Source organism: Ceratotherium simum, chromosome 10 (genome assembly GCF_057802395.1).
Source record: "Ceratotherium simum simum isolate JZ-2026a chromosome 10, ASM5780239v1, whole genome shotgun sequence".
NCBI classification, from domain to species: Eukaryota; Metazoa; Chordata; class Mammalia; order Perissodactyla; family Rhinocerotidae; genus Ceratotherium; species Ceratotherium simum.
This window is the reverse complement of record NC_141909.1, coordinates 77,146,957-77,161,346: the sequence shown is the minus strand read 5'-3', so window position 1 is coordinate 77,161,346 and position 14,390 is coordinate 77,146,957. Positions and strand designations below refer to the sequence as shown.

The 14,390-nt window shown below is 38.4% G+C and overlaps 1 protein-coding gene across 5 annotated transcripts in view; it reads left to right on the top strand.

Moving 5' to 3' along the window:
• The window catches only part of WASF3 (WASP family member 3), a 129,545-nt gene that overhangs the window by 20,477 nt on the left and 94,678 nt on the right, over nt 1–14,390 (top strand). The window contains exons 1-2 of one of the 5 annotated variants that reach the window (XM_087436277.1): nt 2,166–2,240; nt 3,567–3,612. The exons of 2 other annotated variants lie outside the window; for them this stretch is intronic. The gene's annotated coding sequence lies outside the window, so the exon portion shown is untranslated. 2 more of the 5 variants (XM_087436280.1, XM_087436278.1) reach the window with 2 other exon arrangements.

The window sequence follows — 14,390 nt, the reverse complement described above, 5'->3', positions numbered from 1 at the left end:
GTGAGTCTAATGTGTAAATACGCTTGGGAATTTTACTGATAATATAGTTTGGAATGGTGGCATATCACATGCTTATGTAACTTCTGTTCTTGCTGTCTTCAAAAAAGTGTAAGACAGTGATTCCCAAATTTGCAGAAAAGAGTCACCTGAGGATCTTAATTTCATTTTTGTTGTTGCTCTTAGGTAGAAAAACAATTGATTTTTTAAAATAAGTTTTTATTTTGAAACAGTTGTTGGCTAGGGAAGTTGCAGAAGTAGTACAGAGAGGTCATGTGTACTCTTCACCCAGATTTCCCCAATGATAACATCTTGTGTAACTGTGGTACACTATGAAAACCAAAAAATTGACATTGTTACAGTCTATAGACCTTATTCAGATTTCACTGGTTTTTACATGCACTCATTTGTGTGTTCTGTGCAACTTACATGTATAGATTTGTGTAACCACCACCACATCAAGTTATAGAACTGTTCCATCACCACAAAGGAACTCCTTCATGCTTCCTCTTTGTAGTCACTACAGTTGATTTTTTTTTTGAGGAATATTAGCCCTGAGCTAACATCTGTCGCCAATCCTCCTCTTTTTTTTTTTTGCTGAGGGAGATTGGCCCTGGGCTAACATCTATGCCCGTCTTCCTCTAATTTATATGGGATGCCACCACAGCATGGCTTGATAAGCGGTGCGCAGGTCAGCGCCCGGGATCCGAACCCGTGAACCCTGGGCTGCCGAAGCAGAGTGTGCAAATTCAGTGACTACACCACTGGGCTGGTTACTACTTTTGTATATTGATTTGTATCATGTGACATGTTGAACTTGTCTTTTAGTTCTTGTCATTTTATTGTGGATTCCTTAGGATTTTCTACATGTAGGATCATGACAAGTGCTAGTTGTGAAATTGACTAGCAAGACAATTTTACTTCCTTTCCAATCTGGGTGGTCTCCCTCTCTCTTTCTTTTTTGCCTTGTTGCACTGAGTAGAACCTTCATTACAATATTGAAAAGAAGTGGTTAAAGCAGGCATTCTTGTCTTGTCCTGATTTTGGGGGCAAGCATTCAGTCCTTCACCATTAAGTATGATGTTAGCTGTAGTCTTTTCACAGATGCCCTTTATCAGGTTGAAGAAGTTTCCTTCAGTTCTTAGTTGGGCGTTTTTTTTTTTTTTTTTTTTTTTAAAGATTTTATTTATTTTTTCCCCCCAAATCCCCAGTAGATAGTTGTATGTCATAGCTGCACATTCCTCTAGTTGCTGTATGTGGGACGCGGCCTCAGCGTGGCCGGAGAAGCGGTGTGTCAGTGCGCGCCCGGGATCCGAACCCGGGCCGCCAGCAGCAGAGCGCACGCACTTAACCACTAAGCCACAGGGCCGGCCCCTTAGTTGGGCGTTTTTAATTGCAAATCGGTGTTGGATTTTATGAAATACTTCTTCTGCATCTATTGAGATGGTTGTATGGTTTTGTCCTTATTAATATTATTTATTATTATATTTGATTTTTGGAGGTTACACCAACTTTGCATTCCTGGGATAAATCCCATTTGTTCATGGTGTGTAATCCTTTTTGTATGTTCCTAGATTTGGTTTGTTAATATTTTGTTGAGGATTTTTCATGAGGGATATTGATCTGTAGTTTTCTTGTGATGTTTTTGTCTGGCTTTGGTTTCAGGGTAAAACTGGCTTCATAGAATGAGTTGGGAAGCATTTCTTCTTATTTTCTAGAAGAATTTCTGAAGGATTGATATTTCTTCCTTAGATGTTCACCTGTGAAGCTATTTGGACCTGAGCTTTTCTTTGTGGGAAGATTTTTAATTACTTATCCAGTCTCTTAACTTGCTATACGTCTCTTCAGCTTTTCTCTTTTTTACTCAGCTTAGTTAATTTATATGTTTCCTAGAATTTTTCTTTTCATCTAAGTTGTCTAGTTTGGTGGCATAAGTATGTTCAGAGTATTCCCTTATAATCTTTTTTTTTTTTGCTGAGGAAGATTTGCCCTGAACTAACATCTGTGCCAATCTTCTTCATTCTGTATGTGGGATGCCGCCACAGCATGGCTTGATGAGTGGTATGTAGATCTGCGCCTGAGATCCGAACCTGCGAACCCTGGGCCGCCGAAGTGAAACACGTGAACTACACCACCAGGCCAGCCCCCGTTGTAAACTTTTTTGTGGTTGGTAGTGATCAATGTCTTCTCCTTCATTTCTGATTTTGCCAACTCGTGCTTTCTTTTTTTTTCTTGGTCTAAAGGTTTGTCAATTTTGTTAATCTCCTACCATCTAGTTAGGATTTAACCTCAAAATTGTTAAAAAAAAAAAAAAAAAAATGGTTATTACCTAATGTCTGTGACTGCATTTTAGACTATAGAATTTTTGAATGATGATTGTGTGGGACTGTCTTTTGAATGTGAAACTGATGTTTAGTCCCTGTAAAAACAACAAGAGAAACTAGATTAAAATATGAAAGTAAATAAAATATCCAAGCTAGAGAAGGGGAAGGAGGATGATGATTCGTTGTAAGTAAATTATTTAATTATAATAATTATTTTTTGCTTACCTTTTATTAATTTTGGACAGCAGAGAAATAAAATTAAAATATTTTAATGTTCCATGGATTATATAGGTGAGTAGTCTGGTTCCAGACAAATGTTAAATTGAAGTGCCAAGAATAGGAAATAAGGTTGAAAATAATCTCCTTTATTGAGGAGACATTTATATTTTGGATTGTTTTGCAGATATAACAAAATCTCACATAGATTGTCACTTGGCCTATTTTACCATTATTTTTTGTCTCCGTGAATTCCTGAAAAAAAAAAGAAGAAAGAAAAACATGATTCTCTTTGCAACTCCCCTACCCCCTACCCCCCCCCACCTCACAGCGTTTCTATAGACATGATATATACACCCTTACAGTGACCTTTTTCCACCTGGAGATGACGTTTGTAATGGTTAGTGTGAACACTGATTATGCATGGTCATCAGAAATCAGTGAGCTGGCAACAGAAACAAATGAGTGAACCAAGAAAAATTGAAAGCGAATCATGCTGAGAAACAGATGATTTCTAGATTGACTGCATTTCTAAAACCTCAGATGTTGAAAATTGGAGATGCCTGCATTTCCAGTAATTTCTTACTGTGTATTTTTGGCTTTCCAGTACATAAGATTTCGTTTAAAAATACTCTTTTAAAAAGAAAAGTTTAAAAGGTTATTAGGATAGACTCTTATGAATGTGTTCAGAAGGTGGCTTTCTGTTTTTTTTCCCTCAGAAGTGCTGTATAGCATAATGTAGATTAAAAACATGTGCAGTTTTCCACTTCTATCAGGAACACCTGAAAGAATCTCAGTGAATAGTATTACACTTTCAGTGGGCTTGGTATAAAACTGGCCAAGCATTAGAGTCATATTCTTTTGTAGGTCCAATTAGCATTCAGATATTATTTCTGAAGTGTTGGATTTCATGTATTTTGGTGCTTGTTGACTCCCCCCCCCCAATTCTAGTGTCAACCTCAAATTATTTCTGGTAATTTTTGAATTTTTTTTTTCCTCTCTCTTTTGAAGATTTTGTTTGTTTTGCAGGTGTTGGTTGTTGATGAAACGAGGAACCTGTCTGGATGGATGGAATGTGATTTCTGTTCTTAAATTGAGTATAATTTAATTTATCCTAGTCTTCTCATTAAAGTACTAAAATAAATCATAAGATTTAGCAAATTCATTTAAATTTAAGTTTTCAGTTTCTGAAGTGGTAGGGATATGAACAATTAACTAGTTAAACTACATTTTTAAAATGTCGAGTAAATAGAAATGCAGAGCAGTTTGACTTGACCAGAGCATTTTGATCTGTTCCCTTCCCTCTCCCCAGAAATGGAAACGATAAATGCTCTATCCTAAGGTTATATTTTAATGCTTTCTCTCTGGTTGTAGGGTATTGAAGTTAAATCTAGCATAGTTCTATAACCTTTTTTTTAGTCACTAATATTTTCTTGCTGCTGTATATAAGTTGCTTCACTTAGCTTTAATTTTCTTAATTTGCTTTTTTTCCTTTCCAGTAAGATTTCCTATATGTATGTATGTGTTTATTTTATAGGCTTGTTACCCTGAGTTTAACTTTTGCTGATAATTCTTTCTTTTGAAAGGAAAATAAAGGATGAACTTCACAAATTCATATTGTGGTAGGAGGAAGCTTTAGCTGATGAGTTAGCTGTAAATATCAGAGAAGGACAGGGAATAGTCATGAGTGACTTGTCAAGTTTCAGACAACTTAGTATAGAGAAATCAGTTGGATACCTTCCACCGTTGTTCCAGCCAGAGTCACTCCCTTCTTGCTGCTTGGTGTTCTGATGAAAATTTTATTAAAAAAAAAGTTAGTTCTACTGTTAAAAATAAAGTTACAAAACCACTGCTTATGTGGGTAAGGGGTCCCAAGTTGTCTTGTTATCAATGGAAGACAATAAGAACCACTACGCTTTTTGTTTTTAATTACCATCTACTAGAGATTCTTTCTTTGACAATCATTTGCTATAAGCTAGGCTTTGCTATCAGAAGAACAGAGAGGATATTTGGATAGTGAAGGAGGAGGAGTATGTGGTGGGGATTGTTCAGTCTTTGCTTTCAGGTAATGTGTTGACAGGTGCAGACTTAAATATGTTTGCTGAAATTGCTTTCGGGTCTTAGAATCAGGACTAAAGGTACCTTCTGTGAGTAGTTGGTAGATTTGTGGCTTATAGACACTGAGTTCTGTAACGCCTCAGATTCCCCTTTACAAGTGCTTGAACCAAATTTGTGGTTCACCTGAAGCATGTGTAGGATTTAAGGGATGCCTTTTGCACATGTTTCATTTCTAGGTCATTTAATGCTTTTATTCTTTTTCTTTTTTGCCTGCTTCCAATAAAATGCTGTCTTGCTTTTCGGAACACAGTGGGATGTGCATAAATGCAATCATATGTGGATGGTTCCTGACTAGACCTGCAGGTTTCAGGTTCAGGGCTGCGTGGTTGGTTTCCCCCAGGCCTCAGTGCGACATCATCGCAACTGGAAGAGCAGGGGCTTTGGGGCCAGGCTGATTTGGGTTCACATCTTGGCTTTGCCATTTGTTGGCTTTGTGGTTTGGGGGCATTTCTTAACTTCTGTGAGCCTTGATTTCCTCATCTAAAAAAAACAGTGCCTACCCCACAGTTATTGTAAAGGAGTAAAGGAGAGCATGTAAATAATAAATAAATGGTTGAGTACTGTACCGAGAATAGAAAATTGCCCAGAACTGGCAGAATAAAGAACAGCAGCAATAGCAAGAAAATCCCTAAGAAACCTTCAGCTCTGTGTGTGCGTGTGAGACCACACCTTGGAACAGAGGAGTGAAAACAACCTAGATGTCCTTACCAGCTATGGACGTATCTTCTACTAGGGTGATACCTTGAGGACGTAACTAATCAATAAGAAAGATGATGGCAGGCACCTCCATGATGTTCAAAATGGGGCAGGAAGAAATTAATGCATAAATTAGAAATTGGAAGCCTGGAGTCTTAGTGAAAAGAGAATAACAACTATGGTAAAGTTTGGATAACGTGTCAGTGTTTGTGAGAGTAGGTGTTCGTATAATGATTTATGGGGTTAAGTGTCATAATTACATGATCACATTTGATGTTTACAACAACCCTGTAAAGTAACTTATTATTCAGACGATCCTGGTTCCTGGTTCACATAGGGGCAAGTTCCAAAGGCGGTGGGTAACAAGCAAGCATCAGAAAAAGTAAAAGTATTTTCCTTGAAGGGTGGGACACAGAAAGGTTCACGTGGTCCTTTGCAGCCAGTGAGTGCGTAAAGCTGGTGCAAGAATTCCTGGTTCTAGTGTAGGGCTCTTTCCCCTACAGCGTGTATATTATTCTGTCTGTGCCCAATTGGGAGTACTTAAAGATGCAGAGTAGTTCACAGTTATCAGAGTAGGCACAGGTGAGGGTGAAGCTGGAACCCAGGGGTCCTTAAACCCAAGCAAGCGTTCTTTTCTGATAGGCAGTATTTTCATTGACAATTCCTTATTCCATTGAAAATTATTTTTTTAAATTATGAATTTCATTATATTCCTTGTTTTTGTTTTTTCTTTGAACAATTTTTCAGAAAAGTGGCCCTGAACACACTGTACTCTGGGTTTGGACTGTCTTTAAGTCACCCTTCTGTCTTACATTCATGGAGTGTCCCTTTTCCCCTTCCTAAAGCCTCGCCAGTCTTCTGAAGCCACTCCAGCTTGGATGTAGCTTGTTTGTGTGACGGGAGGCTGTGTGAAGACAGTTTTAGTCTCCGCAAATAGCCACAGCAGATGGTAATAGGAGTCAGGGGTATGGTTGCCGGCTAAGTAGTCTGGAAAGATTTGGAGTGCAGAAGCCAAAAGGCTCACAGAGAAGTGATCCCCCCCAAAAAGGTCCTGAAAACTCAGTTCAGTGAGGTACACTTTGGGCTCAGTGCCTTGAATCTGTGGCCTCCTGTAAGATCCTGTGTCTTTGCCTAATGTTACTTAAACCCCTAACTTTTTTTTTCTTTGTGAGAAAGATTAGTCCTGAGCTAACATCTGTTGCCAATCCTCCTCTTTTTGCTGAGGAAGACTGGCCCTGAGTTAACATCCGTGCCCATCTTCCTCTACTTTATATGTGGGACACCTGCCACAGCATGGGTTGATGAGCGGTGCATCGTCCGCACCTGGTATCCAAACCTGTGAACCCCAGGCCACCAAAGCGGAGCGTGCAAACTTAACCACTAAGCTACGTAAACCTGTAACTTTTAAGCGGTACCTCTGGTGCTCTCCTGCTCCCGCTCCTTGCCTCCCCCCCACCCCCAAAGACACACTTGGTTTTGCAGAATTATGGAGATTCAGCAAACATTATAACAAAGGCTCTTCCTTCCAGGTGCCTTTTTTTCTCTCGCATCATGGATTAGTCACTTAGTTGCAAGGGACCAGTAAATTAACAGAATGGCAGAGCCTTGTCCTATTGCTTTTTCTTGAGGGCTAATGGTTTCTGCTGGAATACAAATGAAACATCTCAGGATTTAAAAATCTTTACTGTGAAAATCCCTGACTGTGGTAAATCAAAGTGTCTTCTTATTAATTCCTGGGAAATACTTGCTAAAAGTACTTTTCTAGAGAGCTTATTTTTAGAGTAAAAGTGTGATTTTAATTTCCAGTACTATGCAGTGAACATAAGTTTTATGAAACAGTAGTCATAGGATCTGGAATTAAGACTATATGGCATCTGTTAACCTAATCTATCTTTGATTAGGTTAATGTTTGATACATTCACTGCAGTACATGGAGAGTTCTGGTTGTTAATCAGTGGAATTATTTATTACAGAAATTATTAAGGACATCTTATTGGAGTTGAGTTATAATTTCAGTCATTTCTTCATAATTATCAGGTAAAAGGATGATTTGAGTTCAAGCATTTCCTTAAATTAAAATAAGGAACTTGTAAAAATATTTTTCAGTTTTATGGCTGGGTATCTAGGGAACATTCACGAGCTGCAGAGAAACATGTGAGATAATTATTCAGTTTTAGTTGCTAGTATTTGTGTTGAAGGTACGTATAAGACAAGAGGTTTTAGAATCTCTTGCAAAGTCAGTATTGCCCTGTAGACTCACCTTACAGAAAGTCATAACTGTTTCAGGGTCTTTGTAAATGAAAAAAGTAAAACAGTTATTACTCCTTTGGTAGCTCTGATAGCTCATGCTAAATGGCCAAGGGACTGGAGGACTACTCACTTTCCATCCTTCAGGAAAAGAGAATGGTGGGGTGACAAATTCACTCTGCATTAGAGCTTCCATCATAAAATACAGAATATAATTCTCCAAGCAATAGCATGGAAAGCAAAAAAAGGAAGAAAAACCTTTAAAAAATTTACTGAAATGAACCAATACATAATTATAATAAATAATATTTCTGTGCCAAAAAGGAAGAACAAATTGATAAGAACTTGGAGAAATACCATATATGGATAAAGGGGAAAATGTCCACGGAAATAAAAATTACATAGTTTCGGGATCAAGATAATACTGCATGCACTAAGATCCAAATTTAAATAGCTGTTTACGTTACCCTGTGATGGAGTACCTCACTCAGCTGAAATGCTGTGTGGGTAGTGTCTTCAGGTTTGGGGCTGAAGGTGGGCCTGTAGGTAGACCCATAAACTAGTTTTAAAAAGTCAAATGGTTAGACATGATTTGCTTATAGTAGTAAGTTAGATAACTGTAATTTTGCTTTATTTGGTTAGTCATATGGGGAGGTTTGAAGATCGAAGCATAACATATATTATTGCTGTTGATAAGCAGACATTTCCTCGTGGTTTGTTTGACTAATAAATTAGATTGTAAGCTTCTGGAAGGCAGAAGCCTGGTTCTTCTTCATCTTAAGAGTTTGGCATAATACGTTACATACAGTAGGTGCTCAGTAGTCTCTGTTGATGTTATAAATTTGGTAAGCATCCATTGCTGATCCTGCGTGTTGACAGTGAGACTGGATATCCTAAAGCAAGCTTATTCTGAAAGAACTCTTGGCCTCTGATTGCTTTCCTTTGTGGATGTTTTGCTGAAAGTAAACTGTGGCCCCAAATACACAGAGAAAGACATTGCTTTATTGTTTGCTGATAGTTTCTGCTGTGAGTGGAGGTAATGAGTCGTGGAGGATGGTGCTGTGGAATCTCACTTCATAGGCCTAAACCAGAAAGAAAGATTTGAAATGGATTCTGTTAGATTTGATTTTTTATTGTTTTAAAACTTCCTTCTGAGTGATGTGGGATTGTATGGAATACAGAAAGAGTGCTGTACTTGGATGGCAGAGACCCTGGGTTTGTATGCTGCTTAGAATTGTAATGCTGTGAAAGGACCTCATTTAATGCATAATCTTGACTTTGTTTATAGAATTTTCTGTAATGAAGTAATATTTTATTTTTTCAAGTAGTTTCATATTTGGCTCCTGTTGTTTTTCAATCACGCTTCCAAAGACCTTCTCCACTACAAGTTATTAAAAAAATTCTGTTGTGTTTCTTCTAGTTCATTAGTGGTTTCATTTGTACATTTTTGCTTCGTTTGGAACTTCCTTTGGTATAAGGGGTGAGATAAAGACCCAGTTTAATTTTTTCCCACTTATTAGGTACTCAGTTGTTGTTATAATAGCATTTAATGAATAATCCTCACCCAGTGATTTGAAATGCTACATCCATTTTATACTGAGTTCCTAGGTAGGTATGAGTCAGTTTCTGCATTTCCTTTTTTTTGGTAAGGAAGATTGGCCCGGAACTAACATCTGTTGCCAGTCATACTCTTTTTACTTGAGGAAGATTGTCCCTGAGCTAACGTCTGTGCCAGTCTTCCTCTGTTTTGTATTTGGGTTGCCACCACAGCATGGCTTGAAGAATGGTGTAGGTCTGTGCCCGGGATCCAACCAGCAGACCCTGGGCCACCGAAGCGGAGCGTGCCAAACTTAACTACTATGCCACTGGGCTAGCCCCCAGTTTCTGCATTTTCTTATCTGTTCCATTATAGATTTATTTACTCAGAAGTCAGTACTACACTATGTAGATTATTGTAGCTTTATAGTTTCAGTATCTGATAGGGACGCTCTCTACTCTTTAGTCTTATTTTTCAGAATTGTCTAGTCTATCTTTGCTTGTTTTTCCATAAGAACTTTAAAATCAGCTTGTCTAGTTCCTGAGAGAATTGTTGGAGATACTTAACCTTCCTCTGTGATGAATCACTGTCTGGATTCTTAGAGCCCCATCTGTATTATAAGTCCGGACACTTGGTTTTACACCTAGTTCGGACATTAACTGGCTCTGTAATAAAACATTAGATTCATATTTTACTATTTTATGGATGTTTTCAGGTGCTTTTAAAGAATTACTGTGTGCTTATGGTTTTTTCTTTACTTCCTCAATCACTAGATGCAACTATTGTTAAGTATCCTCAAAATTTTTTAGCATTGCAGAGGCGTCCTCATACTTCCAAAAGTTGGAATCCACTGAATTAGAGTTCTCTAAGCTCTTTTTTGTTCTAAAATTCAATTCTAAATAAATAGAAGGTGGTATATCATCAATCCAATCAAGGATTGAATTTAAATCTTTGTAGCCACTGAAAGGGCTACTCTGCTGAGAGAAACAGCAGAAATGGTTCTTGGCAAGATCATTTGTCTGTTTCTTTCTTTTCCTCTGTGAGCATTTGGTGTTTTGAAAGGAAGCATAGTCTAGATTTTTGAAGTTCTCTAAAAACAGGATGGGGGAGTACGTTATTTCGAAGCATGTGACGTGATTGCGTCTTCAGCAGAATTAAGTGCTTTGAAAGCTTGAATTCTTTGTGTTGTCATAGTTGACTATTATGATTGAAATCAGTGTGGACTGTATATCTTCTTCCCTTTCTGAGTCTTCATTGTTAGGTTGAAGGAGAGCCTCTGGACAGAATGATTGGTTTATGGGAGAAGACAATCAAGGCTGTGATAATTCTCAAGTCAAACTTTACGTTTTGAAGGGCAAATCAGATCTGTAGTTTGTATAACTCTGTAACAGATTGGAAAATAATGGAACAAATGAAGAGAGAAAATTGGCCTTCATCTGTTGGTGAATAGCAGTCACCATTAAATTAAAGTGAGGTTTTAAAATGAAGAGATGACAATTTTTTTTGCCCCATTTGGAAAATTACTTTCAGGATTCATTGATTTAAAATTGCTACAGGACTTTAAAAAAAAAAACACTAACAAAATTTACCAGAAATCCTATAATTCTATCAAGAATAATATTCCGAAGTAGAGGGCGAGGTTTGGGATTTGTTGAGTCTAGTTAAACACCAGACTCAGTCTATTTAAGAATGTAAATAATGTTCTTAAGCAGGAGTAAATATGATAATCAGATAAACTGAGATAAATTACCATTATTGAAATTAGAAAGATTGAAGAAGGGAGTTTAGGAAAAACTAAGAATGTAAGCAGAAAATAATCCTAGAGTATAAATTTGAAAAATTCAAAAGTGAAAGTCAATGTACCAAATCCTCAAATGCTGTTTGTGTGCTAAATAGGAATGGAATAGGCCGGGAATGTGGGACTTCTTAAGGTGGAGCTCTTGATATGAGTTTACATTTCCTTCAGTCAGGAGCACATGTGGCTAGGGTAAATGAGAATCGAGTCCCATTCCAGACTCCTGGGAGGGAAACTGGCCCATTTCGGGTAGAGTCTCTCTTCGTACAGTCAGCTGTGGCCAGGAGGTGGGATGGGAGCCACAAAGTCCAGGGCTTGCAAGGATCATTAAGCCCTCCTATTTGTACTAAAGTCAAACAGTATCTATCCCCAAATTGACTTGCATTTCAGTTGTCATCACAGAGTACATTTTGAGAAATACATATTTTTTTCCTTAGAGTCTAGTTTGATCTTGTGGACCTTTGCAGTCTCAAAAAGCTTAATTTACAGTGTATACTTCTACCAGTAAAGTGTAACAATGCCTGTGTACCCCACCCTGGCCAACACTGGGATTTTTTGTATGTTTCAATTTTAACTAATCTAGTAAGTGAAAATGTATAACACATTGCAGCTTTAATTTGCAATTCTTTAATATTGTGTACGGTTGGGTGTTTTTTCATCTCTACTTTTCTGTTAATCACTGGGTGGATCGTTACTTAGTTCCCTTTTGTTTTTGTTCAACTAAATTGGTGGGGTACAGGGAGTCTTGTTTTGTCAGGGTACTACTTTAGAAAAAGTTTCAACTTGTTCTATCAGGCACCAGGTTTAGCACTAAAAATGGTTCATCTCAGGACTGGCTTAGGCGGAGTGGAGTGGGCAAGTGCCAGCAAAGCATTAAAGGGAAGGGATTGCAGAATGGGGTGTCATGGTGGGAACTTCCCCATTGTGATTGGTAGACAGCAAAGCGTTACTGCAGATTGAGCTCAGCGGGGCTCCGGGGCTGTAGGTTTAGAAAGTTACTTACATAGGCAAGTAAGTGGAGGCTTAGAGATTTCGGCCTGGTGTGGCATTATCAGTAGATGCATTTGTATGAGGGGTCTTGCTGTTTAACATTAGTTGAATGTTAAGAATAAAATTGTTACCGTGATAATACTTTTAGAAGGATTTTGCATATATCTAGTTTTTAAATCTTTTCTTTTGTTATTTCTCCAAAGCACAACATAGTTGGGCAGATTTGTATGTGTACTTCTCTTGAAATTAAATTAAAAACAATTTTGTTAGTGTAGGTTGGCGTGTAGTGTACCTTCTACCTCTGAGGTAGTGTTAGAGCTCATGCTTTGGGTTGTCTTGAGCACAGATAAATGTAATCAGTTTGGCTAGGTGTTTCTTTAGATTTTGATATTAGTGAGACTGTCGTCGTGCTTCTTACATTGAATTAAAGCCAAGTCGTGCTGTCGAAGGCATTTTCGCGTTTCTTTTGCATTAGTTCTTTCCTGGCCACCTTCCATCCCTGGATTTCTGTCCGTGCAGATGAAGGTTTACCTCTTCAGCTCACTGTACGGGAGAGAATGGAAAATGTAAACAGGCTTTTGCTCTCGTATGTGTAACTGTCCCCTTCCACTTTGAAACCAATTCCTTTTGAAACTGAAGACCCATATCTGAGTAGCATTCTAACAGTATTTCTCATTAATATGCTTTGTCAGTCCTCAGTTTGGCAGACATTGTCTGGGTGTTCTTGTTGTGAAGCCTGGATGCTTTGATTTCTATCCTGTTAATTTCTTATCCATGACCCTCTGCTGAGCAGAGTTTTTTCCCCCCTATTTAATCACACTCAGAAAAAAAGGTAAGATTCTGATATCTGTTTTTAGTTGTTTCTATATTGATAAGATTGCTATCTCTTACTCTGTATAAAGATATAATATGGTATTTACTTTTGCGTCAGTATTTTTTTTGAATTTTGACCTTTTTTATTTGAGGAAAAAACCCTAAAGGAAGCCATAAGATGGAAAATTGTTGATTATTCTCTTTAAATGCCCTTCCTCCTACAGATGTCATCTTTAAATGTAGGTCTTAAACCAGAAATATCCTCTAAAAATCTACTTGTAGAAAGTAATCTGGATGAGATTTAAGTGCAAGGCAGATCTGGATGAGATCACTAGATGAAATCACTGAGGACAAGGTCCAAATAAATATATCTAAACTCTGGCAGTCTCATAATTCTCTAGTTTCTCCTATATAAAAAGTAGGAATGAAATGTCACACAAACTTCATTCTTTCAGCAATAGGTTCTTGAACACCTACTATGTACCACGTCCTATTCTGGGCTCCGGGGCATCGTCAGTGAACAAAATATTTAAAAATCCCTGCCCTACCCTCACAGAACTGACATTTTAATGAGAGAAATAGGCACTAAAGGAGAGAAATTAGTAAATTACACACACACATACACATGGAGCATTTCAGAAGATGATGGGTGCTATGGAGAAGAAACCATTGAAGAAGGACAAGGAGGGGCAAGAGTTGCAGTTTTATTTGGGGTGGGGGTCAGAGAAGATAGTATTTAAGCAGAGATTTGAAGGAGGTGTGAAGGACTAAGCCATGGGGGTGTGGGGAGTGTGAGGAAGAACATTCCAGGACAGGTCAAAGCAAGTGCAAAGATCTTATGGTGGGTGCTCCCTGGTGTGTAGAAGAACAGGGAGGAGGCCAGAACAGGGAGGCGGCCCAAAGTGGAATGAAGGAGAGAGAGAGAGTGAGAGATGAGGACAGAGTGGTAAGGGGAAGGAAGGAGGCAGGTTATGTAGCTCCTTTAGATCATTGTAGGGGTTTTGTCTTTTCCCTGAGAGAGAGAATGGTTGTTAGAGGGTTTCAAAAGGAGGAGAGACATAATCCAACTTCCCATTTGATAGAATTGCTTTAGCTTCCGTGTGGAGGAGAATAGGCTGTTGGGAGCAAAGGGTAGAGGCAGGAGACTAGGTGGGAGGCTAGCAGAGTCAGCAGATGAGAGCTGATGGTGCCCTGGGTTAGGATGGAAGCAGTCAGGGTGGGAGAAGTGGTCTGATTTTGATGTATTTAGAAGGTAGAACCACTAATAGGATTTGCTGGTGGATCTGATGTGAGGTATGTGAGGGAGAGAAGTTAAGGATGCCTCAGAGTTTTTGATCTGAGCAACTGCAAATATGGAGTAGTCATTAACTGAGATGGGGAAGATGATGAAGGCCAGATTGTAGGTGGAAATGAGGAATTCATTACTGGTTATGTTAAATTTGGAATGTGTATGAGACACCTACGTGAAGATGTTGAGTTAGCTGTTGGGTATACCATTTCAAAGTCCAGGAGAGTGGTCTTGGCTGGAGATGTAAATTTGGGAGTTGTTAGTGTACATTTGGCATTAAAACCATGAGACTGGGTGAGATAAGGAAAGGAAGGAGTGTGGATAGAGGAGAGAAAAGGTCCAAGGACTGAGTTGTGGGTGCTTCAAGTT